This window comes from Centruroides sculpturatus, unplaced genomic scaffold (genome assembly GCF_000671375.1).
Source record: "Centruroides sculpturatus isolate CEXI.00-Female unplaced genomic scaffold, Cexi_2.0 scaffold778, whole genome shotgun sequence".
Lineage (NCBI taxonomy): Eukaryota > Metazoa > Arthropoda > Arachnida > Scorpiones > Buthidae > Centruroides > Centruroides sculpturatus.
In genome coordinates this window covers 374981-390995 of record NW_019385068.1, presented here as the reverse complement: position 1 = coordinate 390995, position 16015 = coordinate 374981, and the positions used below count along the sequence as shown (strand labels likewise).

Sequence of the window (16015 nt, the reverse complement as noted above, 5' to 3'; positions counted from 1 at the left end):
GATCTTGTCCCGCTGCACGCGAATATATTTGACACATCGTTTATAAATGATAGAAATAAGACTACTTTTAGTATAAGTTATCTGGAATAGATAAAATATTTTCGGCTCACCCTATGTGCAATTTGGCCTGTTATTCGAAGGATTTAGACGCCACTGATTTACACTAATAGTCATCTTCATCTATTATATATTCGTGTCAAAACGTTAAAAAATTACCGAAGAAAAATGTCTTCGTACAACTTTATTAATAAAATATACATTCTGTAATTTCTGATTAATATAAATATACATTTTTCATATACTTTACATAAATTATACATAATAAAATTTCTTTCCAATTATAATTATGAATTAAAAAAACAATAATAAAACATGTTGTACAAATCATCTTTAATATAAATGGAATATATTGATTTTAATCACGACATCAGAAGTACGTACAATTTAATTTATTTTAAGAGTTTTTGTAGTTAAAGAATTCCTTCTATCCACGTAAGATCGGTAAAATAAATTAACAAATAAAATAAAATATGAAAAATAAACAATAAATGCAATCTGTAGATGATCATAAGGTGTTCTACACGGTTGCCCAATTTTAATTGTCCAATAGGCCCAAACAGTTATAAAAACACCGTATAACATTTGAGTTACCTGCAATATTGTAACAAACATTGCGATATAACGTGGAATCTTTACACCCATGACTTTAATTGCAAAGTAAGAATACATAAAAGAATGAACTACATAATTATTGATCACAAACATAGGGCCAATTGATACTTCCCTAGCTACGCTATACCAAGTAAATATTAGAGTAACAACATGATGATACCAGTGTAAAAATAACAATCTATGTTTTCTTAATATTATAAAAACTGTATCACCAAGTTCAATTATTTTCGAGCAATAAAACAACCATCCCCAGAAGACACAACATTGAATATCTTCTACTATTCTATTGTCGCATATTAAATAATGATATCCAAATTTACTTAGTACTAAATAGAGGATAGGAAGCAACCTGATAGAAGCTAAAATACTAAAAGTAGCTAATAACGTATTCCAAATCATTATCGGTCGTTTTAAATCGAAAGGTTGACGATACTTCATTGACTGTTTTCCAATAAAAATAACGATTATATATAAAATCGACCATAATATGCTGTAATGCCAAGTCTTTTTGATCCAATATCTCAGTGTCTCTTTCTGTACTAATAATTCAATACCAATCGGCTCGGGAAGTAAAGAAATAGTAGCTTCGAAGGAAGTAGTATTACAATATGATTCGTTCTTCATTTTTATTTCGGTATAACCTGAAATTAAAAATATTCATTTCGTTAAATTGAAAGTAAACAATTAGATTCATAACTAAAGATAATCATTTTATTAAATATACCTGTATATATAAATATTAAGAAAATATTTTAATATTATTTTTATTCGAGTTTTGAAGAAGTGTACAAATTGTATAAATAATGTAAATTATATTATTTATTTATGTATTTTTATTGTATATTTGTAACAATCATTCTTCTCTGAATAGTGTAAATACAAGTCTAATACAGTTAAATCTCCGACAACGGCTACTGACGGGAAACATTAAAAAATAACTTTTATTTTGTACTTTTAAGGTGTTTTAAGGTTTTTAATTGAGTCTTTCTGTCTTTTGGGCTCTAAGAGGACATTTTTTCAAGCCTATTTTGGCCAAGTATGCAACGAGGTATACGGGATAGACTATTTTCCGAAAACGTTCCTGGGGGTTTTTCGATCGTCTGGATGTAATTTCGGGTCCTCCGGAGTGGTAGACTGATACCTTATCTGCTTGGCCATCTGTCCGGATGGATAGTTATACTATTATGACATTCCCTAAAGGTGTGGCCAAGAAAAAAGTGGTTTTTCTGTCACAACACCCTGCAAGCTTCAGTCCTCTGAAGAATGTCATAANCTTATATACTGATGGTCAGATTAATGGCACAATAAATATTTTATTCATTCTTTACAGGTGCTTCATTTTATTCACTTTATTATTGTCATCATTATTTTTGTTAAAGAAAAAATGATATGAAATTAAAATATTTTCTATTAAATTACATTGGATTTATAATGAGTTTTCTAAGAAAACAAACCATTCTTGTTTATCTACAGATTTGTACGTGCAGATAGATAAGAACAGAAGAATGTATATACTTATAGAACAGTATAGAGATAAAACCCATGAGGAATTCTTGACAAATAAGCTCCCTTTTGACTAGAGACATACATGACACATCTCAGGAAGAATTAGCTAACTGCAAATTTTATAATTTTTTACAGATAGGTTTCATTACAAAGTGTAATAGAACATGAAATAATTTGATGTAAAAATATATACACTATTTAAATTGAAAATACATTAGGCATAAAAGCTTTTAATTTTTGTAAATCAAAGAATAAAGAAATTGCCAAATCGTCTTTAAGTAAAAATGTTTTCGAAATTTACGATTTTGAAAGAACATTAACCATTTAAGAAAAAATAAAAATAAGTAGACGCGAGAGATTAAAAGTTTTCTATCAAATTAATGATGCCCAAATGCTAACATTTTTAGATGTCCAGGGTACCATTTGCAGTAATGACGAAGTCGGCTGATATCTTACAATAATAGATGATAGGGAAAAAGCTTGAACCAAAAAGTTATCCCTTTATCAATAAAAAAAATTAAGCAAGTTAATTCAAAGTTCTTTGTTATTTAAAAAAAGTTACCATAAACTGGGTTATTTTGGCGTTTGAGAACAACATTGTGCCAAACGTAAAAAAAAAAACTTGAAATTTTATATCATAATACTGTATAGTATAAAGAAATGAAATTAGCTCAAAGTTAGAAATGATATTACTGCCAAACATAAGATGCAATTTTCCTTCTAAATGAAAACGCTTAATTTTTCCATATGTGCAAATTTGAAAATATTTTAAAAATTTTAGCATGTTTAACATGATGTAAGATCGAAAATCTCTGTAAATATATTTTTTGTTCATAAATTTAGTTTGTATAATAATACCTCAATAGTTAAAAATATATCTGCTTCAATCTGATGAATTATGATTTATTTTTTTTATATTATAGATGTCTTAATATATTAAGATGTCACATTATTATTATTATTATTTTCTTAGTACTGTATTCTAAAATAACGCACGTTGATCAGAAAAGAATATTCTGTTTCTGGAATAAACAATTTTATTGGCAATTGAGTTCTATGATTTTATATTATTTATTGCATTTTCCCTGCTTTAATAAATGAATTTTGACATTAACAAATAATTTTATAGCATAAAGTATCGACTCGATTTTTGAAATTTCTCGTTGTTGTTTTACAAATAACAAACTTTCCTGGAAAAATATATTATTGTTCATTAAAAAATGTATATAAAATGTTGATTGTCTTTTGTCATTAGAAATTCATGGAACAAGTGATGAGGATAACGTTTCCAAACTTAATTACAGAATATTGTTTCATCATTAACTTCGTTACAACTAACTAAATAAAATACGAGCATAAATCGTTATTTTAGAAACTCTTAAATGATAATAAATCACATTATTTAGAAAAACTATATAAATTTTTAGTTATATTTAAGTATTTTCGGATGTTACACAATGTAACAGTTAAATCTCCATGTAGTTAATTCCCTCCTAATTAACTCCAACCTCGTATAGTATCATGTATGTTATATAAGATCTTTAAGTCATAAACATGAGGATCATCTATTATAATATTATTTTTATACTATTAACTATCATCTCACCCCTCTATAAAGCTCCTAACTCTGTCGCACATACCCACCTTCAAATTAATAACGCATATTTCCTCGATCAATTTCCCTAAGGAAACAAGGGTGGGGAGGCTTACAAAACATTCCCAACCTTGTAGACACATCGAAAATACCAAGAATATTATTATTATAGACTTCACTACTGTATTAAATATAAGGTAATGTTCATTGTTTTAGGTTTTTCAGTTTAGTACCAATTTCGAGAGTCAAACAAATGGAGTTGAATCGAGGTTTGATCGTAATTCTATTATACATTATCGCATAGAATACGCTATTTTGCATATATCTAAATAATCAAAAATGCATGTAATTAATACAAATTCGGAAAAATATTGAAAACGTTCGTAATTATCGATTTCTTTTAACACAATTTGCATTAAAAATTTCAATGCTAATTGTTTTCCATCAAATATGACGATAAAATTATATAAAATAGCATCATTTTAGAGCGAAATTAAACAGAAATATTCAGTTATAACGACAATATTAAGATAAATTGTAATTATGATTTTACTATTATATATAATAGAAGGAAGACTCCCGAGATTTTTTACATTTTTGGATTAGGGAGACTTTGAAACGTCGAGAAAACCTTGTATTTCTAACGACTCTAATTTCGAACGCTTCAGAGACCGAACGCTAAATTAGACAGAAATTTACCTCGGATTTCGAACGATGCTTCAAAGTTCGAACTGTACATTCACCGCTCGAACCGTAAATGGAAGTCTTATGTCCCGTATATTATTTTATCCGTTAGTTCAAAATTTTCCGAACAAAATTTTTTATACCACATTTGTGTAATAGAAGCTTAGGAGCATCTCTTCCGTATACATTACGAACCTTTTATGCTGCTTGTAGGACGTTATATTATTTACGTATTTTATTGTTTCATTATTATTAGAGCATGAAATTGTCTTCGTTTTACATTAAATAATGTATATTTGCAGTTTTATGTTTATCGAAATGGATATTGTTTGGAGCCAGAGAATGGATTAGGCTAATTCTCTTTCCGTTATTTCTTATAGGTAAAAATTGTTTCGGACTTCGAACAATTCGGAGTTCGAGTTACGAGGCATCACTGTAATTATTCTTTTCGGAAATTGAAAGTCGATTAAGGTATTTTTTAGGCTGAAATTTGAAAAAAATTGTAGACTTATAAATGCCCACTGTCGTCCGTCTGTCTGAGTTGTGTAACTTTCCCAGCAAGAAGTAAAATTCTATGTGGCACTATCTCTATGAGAGTTTATTTAAAAACATTTTATAACTATTATTAAATGCCAAAAGCTTAATTTTGAGGGTAGGAGTGAGTTTTATTAAAAATTGCAAATGCTAATAAGAAGTAAAATCTTCATTAAGTCTTACCCTACTCGAGATATGACATATGACCCTCCTGTATATTTTCACCCCTTGACCTTTAACCACAAGAATTTAATAGTATCATCTTCCCTATAAATGTTTATACACAAATAAAGTTACAGGAGGTATTAAGTTTTAAAGTGGACGTAGAAAATCGTGCCCCCCCCACATACACTAACTCCATACATACAAGGGAAAAACCCCGAATTTTTAGCATTTCTCGGCGTTTGAAGGACCCGCGAGTCTAAAAATGTAAAAATAATGGGAGAAGTAATTTTTTGACCGATCGCCATACTTTTTTATTCTATTATATATAACAAACTGGAAAATAAAATATTACAATTGGAATATAAATTCAAACAAAAGAATGAGACGTAAAAAAATTCCACCAAGTAAAAATTACGGGAATTAACAATGCAATTTAATGCTTACAAGCAAAGAATTAAGCGCGTTAGAAGTAAAAAAAAAAAACTCTATCGGAAACCCCATAAACTTTGACCTATCGACCTGAAGTTTCGCCAGACCTCACCGATAAGGAGAGAGGCTTGTTTAAGTGTTAAATTTGAACTTTCTAAACCGAATAGTTTTTCTCTATGAGCCGAATTTAAGAAAAGAAACAAATACAGCGTTTTTGACGATTTTCGCACGTTTTAATTGCTTAAATAATATGAGGTGATTTTCTCATTCATTATTAAGTCAAAATTTTCATTATATTAAAAGAAATGATTTGTAATGATTATTTCTATAAGAAAATGCTTACGATTTTTAGAATCTTATTAAAATTCATCTAAAATTTTGTATTTAATCTGTTCGTTGCCCGTTCTATTTCAGCACACGTAAAAAAGTGGATTACCTTGAATATTATCGTTGTTTTTTATGAGGCCAAACTCATTATTATTGATGTTAACTTTCTCTCTGACGCACTTAAATAACTTTCTTTTTTTTAATTTTTAAATCAACAGTACAATGTTTACTAAAATCAGGTCGATGATCTCGAAGTCAGAGTTCGTAAGTAATGTCAAATTAATTTGGAATTAATTTCAATTCATAATTTTTATCCTGTCGTGAGTATTAATGAAGTATTAAAATTCATTAACTATCAATTAAAATGTCATTATATTTTATTTAATTTATTCATAAAATAAGTAAAATAAATAAATAAATTTTTCTGGTTATATTTTAAATAAGTAGTTTCCTGTAATCACTCCACATTTCTTATAGGGTAACAGCACAGTATTATTCACGTATTGTATTTATTTATTTATCAATGCGCGAGTAGCATCGTACTGATCATTTGGATCCGTCGCAGAAAATAGGAGTTACTGATAACACCGTCGTAAGACGTAACAGAATAGCAGTATGACATCAACGAGAGAGAGAAAAAAGAGAACAAATGGTGATTCGGAGTTCTACTGTAATTATTCCTAAAGTCGAAAGTAAACTTTTACGTTTTTAAAATTAAATATATATTGTATTGTATTGTTTAATTTGCATTGTCTTAAGAAGCGCTGAAAATTCAAAAGACATACCTAACTATTCTTATAACAATAAATTTTAATATTGTTTCTGTTGTTAATCAATCGAAAGAAACTAGATTATAATAGATTTATGAAAAGTGTTTATTGTTCTATCATTAGGTTACTATGTAGAACAGAGGGTACTATTTTTCACAGCTGTTTTTATTATTTTTATTATTACAGAAAATGCATATTATTCAAATGATTAATTCGAGAGTGGAGCAATTCTATCTAATAAATGTTATGAAATAAGCAATATTGAAAATTTAAGTTTGACGCTAAAATACTTTTAAAAAAATAAAGTATTATTATTTTTTTTTTTTCATTTCGTTAAATTTTATATTCTAGAGAAATTCTTTTCTTGTAGAAAAAATTTGCAATGTTTATAAAATATAAAATAATTATAAGAAAATATAAAATATTACTTACGACTTCTTTCTTTTATTTCTGCTAAAATAAATGGAAACGAATATACACTTTGTGTGTTAGTGTTTATGTATGTATGTACAGTACATAAGATAACTATATCACAGACTTTGTAAACCAAACAGCATACAAAAAGTCGTCTATCGTTTCTGACGTATTTAATATTCTACAAGGAACATGTATATTTAACTCCATGAATGATCTGATGTGAATATCTTTTTTTTTTTTTTCATTCTTCATGTTATTTTTATATTCTAGTTTAAAAACATCCCGACATTTCGCTTAAAATTTTATATATATTGTTTCCAGAATAAACAACGAAATAGCTTTGAATATTGAAAAAACAACAAGGAAATAAAATATATTACTGACATGATCAATTATTTATGCAAATCTAAACAATTAAAATGTCTACATGCGAGATAATATATACGAGTATAAGCACATCTAAACGTTAAATGTTAACGGTAGATTAGTGAATTCAGCTTTCATAATTATATTAATCAATAAAATAATAAGAAATTTAGCATTTTACATTTTATACATGATTCAGGAAGAAAGAAACTCGTTCTTCAAACCTACAACAAAATTCTGATGAAAACGAATCTGGGTGAAGGTACAGGAAAAGTTTTGGAAAATAATTTAAAAAAAAAATATTAATATTTAAGATATAAATTTTTAAATAAATACATGAATAAAAAAGCAACTTTATACAATAAAATGCTCATATTTAACATATAATTTATAAAAAGTTCATTAAGAAAATTTTACTTACGTAGCACTTTTTTGTATTTGATTTTTCCTGTTTGTAATGTATAAAAACTGTTCTTGACTTAAATTAAAACAAATCTTTTAAGGAAGATTACTTGTTTCCTTTTCGATCTGTCATAAAGAAATCTTTGTTGGATATGAATAAATATACTATAATTTATTCATGCACCCATAGCCATTAATATATAATACTATAAAATTAGTAAGTTTCGTTTAAAGTTACTAAAATATTTAATTGGATTATTAACATTGAATATTCTAATATTTTATGTTAAACATCTAGATTAACAAATTAAATTAAAATATTTACAAAATACAGTGTGTTCACTTCAATATTATTTTATCCAGGCCCAAAGAGATCTTTGCAGCATTGCACGAGTACTGTACTTTCATTGAGAAGTTTTTCAGTATAATAAATTCATTCATTCAAAAAAGCAGCATATATAAATCTTTCGGAAGTGTCAAGGCAATACATAAATCTTCCCATTTCTTCTTAGCGCAAGGATAACGGAAAATAATCTTCTTTTTTAGAAGATTTAACTTAACGTACAAAGAATATCTGATTCTAAAAAATTAAAACCAACATTGTATAAATAAAGGCAAAAACAATTACTTTTATTTTTATAGTACATGCCATGTTCATCTTCAGTGGCAATACAAAGGTTGAGAATAACGTTATGGGTGGTATATCTGGTGTCATCGCACTATAAGACTCTGGTGCCCCCACTGGAAAAAATTTGTGGGAACATAGTAGCATCGGAACAGGACCAAGTAGTCTTCTAATCTTTGACAACTGCCACGGTATGGTGAACAACTGATAACGTCTGCCTGGGTATGAGCTGGCATGTCATCCTGCTGATAGCAAACCTGCCGGTAATAGTTGCTCCAACGGCAAGTCATCAAGCCATTCGTCCACTGTCATGCATAGAATATTAATTAAGGTAGCGTAATTATCGGATTACCTTTGATGAATATCTCTACCTGGAAATACTCTTTTTCAAGATGGAGAATATAGTCCGTACTGGATATAACGAAATTGAGATTATAGATGAAAGACTAGTCTAAAGACAACTATTCGCTTCTTGAAAGGCGATAGAATCTTCGAGAGAAAAAGTCGTCCAGAATCGCGTTTGGGGAGAAGCATTCTCTCAAGACGTAAATGTTTAGCCAATCAGAGACCAATTTGTGACCCAAACACTGTCTCTCAAAGACGAGAGATGATAACCAGAATTCATATTACTCGCTTTACGTTCAGAATTGTCGTATTTGTAGATCTTGATGCAACTGGAAAGAACTCATGGAACCTACGTATTTCTCGTGTATTTCTTCTTGTTTTTTCCATAAAGAATAATCATTTTACAGCAGTTGTTCGTGAGCACAAGAAATACTCAATAATTAGTAGACTCTATAATGTTGTCTTTTTAACTGGAACATCGAAAATGTGTGTCGCTCAGTGGAGTGCCGTCCTTGGAAGCGGTGGAAACGCCGCTTCCCTTATATTTTCTAAAATGTAAAGACATATTGTGTGATTATTGTCATATTTTAACGTACTTTGAATTAATTAAAATTAATATTTTATTATGTATCTCATTACAAATTTCTATATAAAAATTCTTATTTCAAAATTCTCTAACGAATACGTGTGAAAAAAAAACGATAAGATTGCTATGCGCTTTACAGAGCACCAACCTCGCGGTTTAACTGATGGATGCTACGCACCAAAATATCGTATAACGTTTCCAATGATTCTATCCAAGACCGGTTCTGGGTTATTAGCCGCCTGCGTGCTAGATATTTGGCCGCCCTCGCACCATTATGTGAATCGCGAGTAGATTTATAACTTAATTCAACCGATAGTTTACTGGTATGTTTTTATGATAGTTCTGTATAGTTGACAGGCATTTTAAAAAAATCCATTAAAATATTTGATATATTTATTCTGCTCTCTCATCTTGTATTACTTACGTATTTCAATGTTAAACTAGTGACATCACAATTTAGTATGTCTGAACTATAAGGGGATGAAGAAAAAAAACGTGTACAATTCTTGTACAGTGTTAAAAATGAAGTGTTACTTTGGCAGCATCATTTACAACTAAATTTATTGAATGAAATGCACAATATACAAAAAACGCCCTAGGATTTATATTCCTTAAATTTACGATTTATGTATCGTTGTCATAAAAATTTCTTTCTACTTCTTTCCCAAGACTACAAATATTCAAGTACAAAGTAACCGGTTTCTACTTAAGAAATAGTTAAATAATTAAGAGATTAGGAAATTAGGGACATAAATAAAACCCTACTGAAAGAGCCGAAATTTTACTTAAATGAAAAAGACCAATGCATAAATTAAATATAAATACTTGAATTAAAAATTTGTTCGACATTTTCACGATAAAATTTATGAAGACATAAAATGGCTTTGTGGATGCATAGAAATGCAAAAATTATTTTGTTGGCCTTGCCTACTATTTTCAAATAAAATTAATGGAATAAGAATGGCTTTGACGACTTAAATAATTTGAGTAAAGCCAGCGAAAGACACGAAAATCGTAAATGTCACATCGACTCTTTCGTAAATTTAAAGCAATTTGGAAATCAAAGCGGAATAGAATTTAACATTAGTAAACAATATAAAATAAATATTGAAAATTATAACAAGATAATTGTGGCTAATAGATATAACATCTATTAATTTAGATATAATATATGTTTTTTTTTTTTTTTTCTTCTCAAAGCAAGAATTAGCATTTAGAGGGCATTGAATCTAATAACAGAAGTACTTATATTGAAGTTGTTTATTTGTTAAGTACGTTAGATACGCTATTAAAAATACATTGAGGTAAGTCTACGGTTTTTACTGGCTTATCGAGTAAACGAATTTGAATGGACCCTAGACCATCGCTGACGCGCAATTAACTGATTGCCCCTGGAAGTCGGCTTCTTATAGAAACACATCTTCCCTATCATCAAATCTCACGGCACGTCACTGGTGCATGGTCTACATGATCTGTCAGGATCGAATTGAAGCTGTCAATTGAAAAAGGCCGATGTCCGGAAAAACCTAACTTTTCATAAACTGCAAAAAATTGAATTGTATGAGCATACAGAAAGATATAATTTTTGTGTTTAGACTAAACGACAGATTACAATAGTTACCAGGATGGCAACCGCACTTTGTAACAATGGAAAACAAAGATCTTAGACTTCTGCCTGTTTTGAGTCGAACAAGTAACAGACAGATTATTTCTTGCAAATAGAGATTATTTTTATTAATTAAATCTCCGGTGTATCCCCATTTCATTTTATATGCGTAGAACTTTTTAATATTTTTCTGAATACAAGACAAAATTTTATATACAACTATGGTATGTGGAAAAGCTAGTAATTATTGTTTTTTAAAATTCTGTTTATAATGGGTCGTGACCGGCAGTTTAATCATTTAATATATTACTTAAAAAGTTTTTTCATATCATGAATTTTGATAGCTTTTAACAGACATTTTAACATTGTACAATCTAAGAACAGCTGAGTTTGGTGTCACATCGTTCCATAATATGAAAAGGTATGGTTTCTATAGAACCATCCATGACATTGTTTGCTGGAATGTTTTATTTATGGTGCTCATTATAATGAAACATTTTCGTTTTTATTTTCATTAGAAAAGTAAATTAGTTTAGAAAAACACCACATTAAAGCATATTTATCGTATTCGTAGAAGTATTAACCGCAATTCTTTAAGTCATAATGAATGAAGTATGTGATTATTTTGAAACTCTTTCTGTTATTTCAGCACAAACATCTCTTATTTTTCATATAAAATTAAAAAAACAAAAATTAATATTTTTACCCAAGGTACGACAAACAATTAAAATATTAAGAAACTTTTATATAAGGACAATAATTTATTTAAAAAAAACAAGTTTCAATTGAAATAAAAAGTTGACAAATGGGAAAAAGGTTTTAATTTGAATTTAACACATAAATCTATTAAGCGCTTGCTTACTCGAATATTGTTACGGCTAACGGGAATCTTAGCCAGGTACAAGTTCAAAGTGGTGAGTTCGTACCCCAAGGTTCAAATCTATTCTGGGGTATAACTTCGTTCTTCTTGCGTCTCGCACTTCGACGTCCTCACAACCAGAGACCAAACCAAAAACTGACTGACCCTGCGGTTCCTCTCGTACCGCGCAGGGATATTCTCCCAACGACTTCCGTTTTAGCGGTTAGGGGTCTTCTGCCTTAGGGGCGTTTTGTCATAATCCCACGAACAATAGCTTCGCGCCACTGGCAACTCGACCAATCACATGTACAGTATAAAGTGTCCGTTACAGTACTCCCCCCTTTAGGACGAGACGTCTCGGCTCGTAACAATTCTCCTAAAGATATCGTAGTTACGATTTACGAGGACGAAGATAGTATTTCTTCTTAGTTTCTGGGAGATCGTCGGTGATGTAATCTGCATCTCGCGGGTCATCGGGTTCTGGTTCTTCGTCGGAATCACTGCTCTCTTGCGTCAACGATGATTCCTTTTCCTCTCTTTGATCTAGGGACTTCATGATGAACTTCGGTGTATAGAACGGTTTCAAGCGCTCTACATGGACCACATCAAGCCAAGGGCTACTATGAGGTTTACAATCAATAGCTTCTATTTCGTAGTTGTTATCGTTCAGCTTGCTTACAATTCTGAAGGGACCTTTATATTTTATGGGTTTGCCCTTCTGTAATTGTTTGGGAATAGCCAGTAATACTAGTTGTCCTTTAAAGTATTCACGAAATTGTCGGCGTTCATTGTATTTGTTCATACAAAGGTCCTTTGCGTTAGCAATATAACCTAGCGCAATTTCACGAGCGGCTTCCGCGCGCCTAACCCAGACAGGAATATTTGTATCAGCCAATTCGTCGTTATCTACAAAATTGATTCTATTTAAATGTAGATCAGTGGGTAATAGAGGGTCTCTACCATATACCAAATAGAACGGAGTGAAGCCTCTAGGCTCACTATATGTGGTATTATATGCGAAGGCTGCGTAATTTAACAATTCTGACCAATTTTTACGGTTTGCTTTGTAAAAATGATTTAAAATATTTTTAATTGTTCTTATTGTTCTTTCTGCAAGACCGTTTCCTTGAGGGTGATAGGCAGAAGTATGCTTCGAGCCTATGCACCTAATTTTCAAAAACGTTTGTGTTGCTTTGGAGATAAATTGCGAGCCTCGGTCAGTCCTTACTTCTCGAGGACAACCGTGCCTTAAAACGATGAAATTTTCTATGAAGTCAATTACATCCTCGGAGCATTCGCTCCGGAGCGCACCTACTTCCACATAACCAGTGAAATCACACACTGCAACTATTGCATGAGTACGTCCTAGCTTATCTTTAGGCCATGGGCCAGCTAGATCTAGTGAGACTCTTTCGAAGGGTGCGTGAACTGGTACTGGCATCAGCATACCTGCTTTAGGACCATTAGGACCTAGTCTTAATTGACAGGATGGACATGCTCTTACGTAATCACGAATCATACGAAACATTTTTGGCCAAAAGTATCTTGATTGTACTTTTTCGTACGTTTTCTTAACTGCAAAGTGTCCACCAAATTTGCTAGAGTGAGCAGCTTGAAGAACTTCCAACTGCAGGCTTTTAGGTAAAACCAGCACTTGTTTTATACCAGTTGGAAGATAAAGATGTTTATAAAGAATACCTTCATGTAGGAAGTAACGCTTAGTAGTGTGAACTCGTTTCGAATTGTTAGCGTTATTACTGCTCCCTGTAATAATACTTTTTATTTCCTGGCAAAATGCATCTTCTGTTTGTGCTTTTAACATGTCAACGTTCTCCACAGTAGTAGTGAATAAGGAGAAGTCGTCCTCTTTGCATTCCAGGTCTATGTTATCTTCATTTGGAATTCGGCTGAGACAATCAGGACATTTATGAGATGCACCTTGTTTGTATATTACATCAAAGTCGTAACACTGAAGGCTTAACGACCATCTACACAGACGACTATTCGCGTCTTTTAAGCGCATTAGCCAACACAAACTGTGGTGATCAGTTACAACTATAAACTTTTTGCCATAGATGTACGGACGTAGTTTCTCGATAGCCCATTTAATGGCTAAACATTCCTTCTGTGTCGTAGGATAATTACACTCACTTTTATTGAGCGTTCGGCTGATGTAGCATACGGGATGTTCTCTTCCATCATTATCCTTTTGAAACAGAGTAGCTCCTAATCCTACATCACATGCATCTGTATGTATATAACACATTCTTTCTGGGTCAAAATGACTTAAAACTGGTGAGTTACATAGACTTTCCTTTAATCGTACAAAACTTTCTTGTTCGATATCTCTCCAAATGAATTTTTGATTGGTTCTAAGTAAACGGAATAATGGTGTGGCGATAGTCGAGAAATCCTTTATGAATCGTCTAAAATATCCACACATTCCTAAGAAGGATCGAAGTTCTTTCACTGTAGTGGGCACTTTCATTTCAGTAATTGCCTTTACTTTCTCTGGGTCGGTTTTACAACCTACATCTTCAACGATGTATCCAAGAAACTTGATGTGATTAGCGGCAAATATGCATTTTTCAGGTTTAGCTTTCAATTGAGCATTTCTAAATCTTTTGAACAATTCGTTTAGTAATTTCAAATGTGATGGGAGGTCTTTGGAAAATGCTATAGTATCGTCGATATATGTAAGGGCCTCCTTCCACTTTAGATCACCTAAAACCTGATCAACTATCCTCTGACATGTTGCTGGGGCTCCTTTCATACCGAATGGCATCTTCAAAAACTCATATATGCCATCTGGGATTATAAATGCGGACTTACATATATCACTTTCAGCCATGGGTATCTGCCAAAATCCAGAGGCTAAATCGATTACCGAATAGAGTTTGTTTCCTCCCAAGATTTCTAACGCATCATCTATACGAGGTAGGGGATAAGTATCTGAGACTGTGAGACTATTTAGACGACGATAATCCACACATAACCGATGTTTCCCATCTTTTTTTGGTACTAGCACTATAGGTGAGGCCCACGGACTCTTTGATGGCCTAATTATACCAGCTTGAAGCATTTGTTCTACTAAATCTCTGACAATTTCTCGTTGATATGGAGACATTCTGTAAGCGTTTTGCTTAATTGGCTTGACATCAGACTGTGTTACTATTTCATGGAATCCTAAGGTGCATACTCCAAGATCAAAACTGTTTTTGGCAAATACGTCTAGGTTTTCTCTCAATACCTTCTCTATTTGTTTTACAGAATCTTCAGATAAATCATTCCCGATATTAAAAGTAAATGACTCTATATTTAGTTTTCGATAAGAATGAACAAATAAGCTAACATTTCTTTCCTTCAACAGGTTAGCGTTTGGTCTTATATTATTCGGATCTGTTACATTACTGTCTGATTGTGATGATAAAGACAAGTTAATAAAGGAATATTCTTCACATGGTTTCCCTTTGGCAACAGTAGATTCTGCTGGGAGTAAAACAGGAGTTGGAGTGCTATTTAATACTAGAATTATACACTCATTGTTTCTCACATCACAAATACCTGATAAAACATTGATACCATTCTCGCCCATTTCGTGCTTTATTTCTACTGTACCCTGTTTAATTGGACAGTGAACTTTTACAGCACGCATAGTAAAAGCATTCACAAGTGTTTCTTCGGTGGTACGGAATTTTGCGTTGCTATGATGTAAAAGGGGCGTTTGAATTTGACTTATACAATTCTCTCCCATTGGCACTATAAATAAGTTGTCTCTGAAGTTGATGGTTGCTTTCATTTGTTCACAAAAATCACTACCTAGTAATAAATCATGTGGAAAATTTTCCAATACTACAAACACAAATTCAATACTATTTCCCATTATTTGTAGTCTACACATACAAGTACCTTCACACTCTATCTTTCTATTATCTGCTACGATTAGTTTAATAGATTCAGGACGTATTTTTAGTCTTAATTCTATACATAGTTTTCGGCTTATCAATGATTTCTCTGAGGCTGTATCAATGATGGCACTAAATGGAGATCCTTCTATTTCCAGATAAATAGTGCGTAATTTTGATTTTGAAATTGCGAGACACTCTAAAAGATAAGGAGGGATTCTAA

General features: G+C 31.3%; 1 pseudogene; it reads right to left on the bottom strand.

Moving 5' to 3' along the window:
• Nucleotides 1-444: 444 nt before the first annotated feature.
• LOC111634180 lies at nucleotides 445-8803 on the bottom strand (annotated as a pseudogene).
• Nucleotides 8804-16015: the final 7212 nt, after the last annotated feature.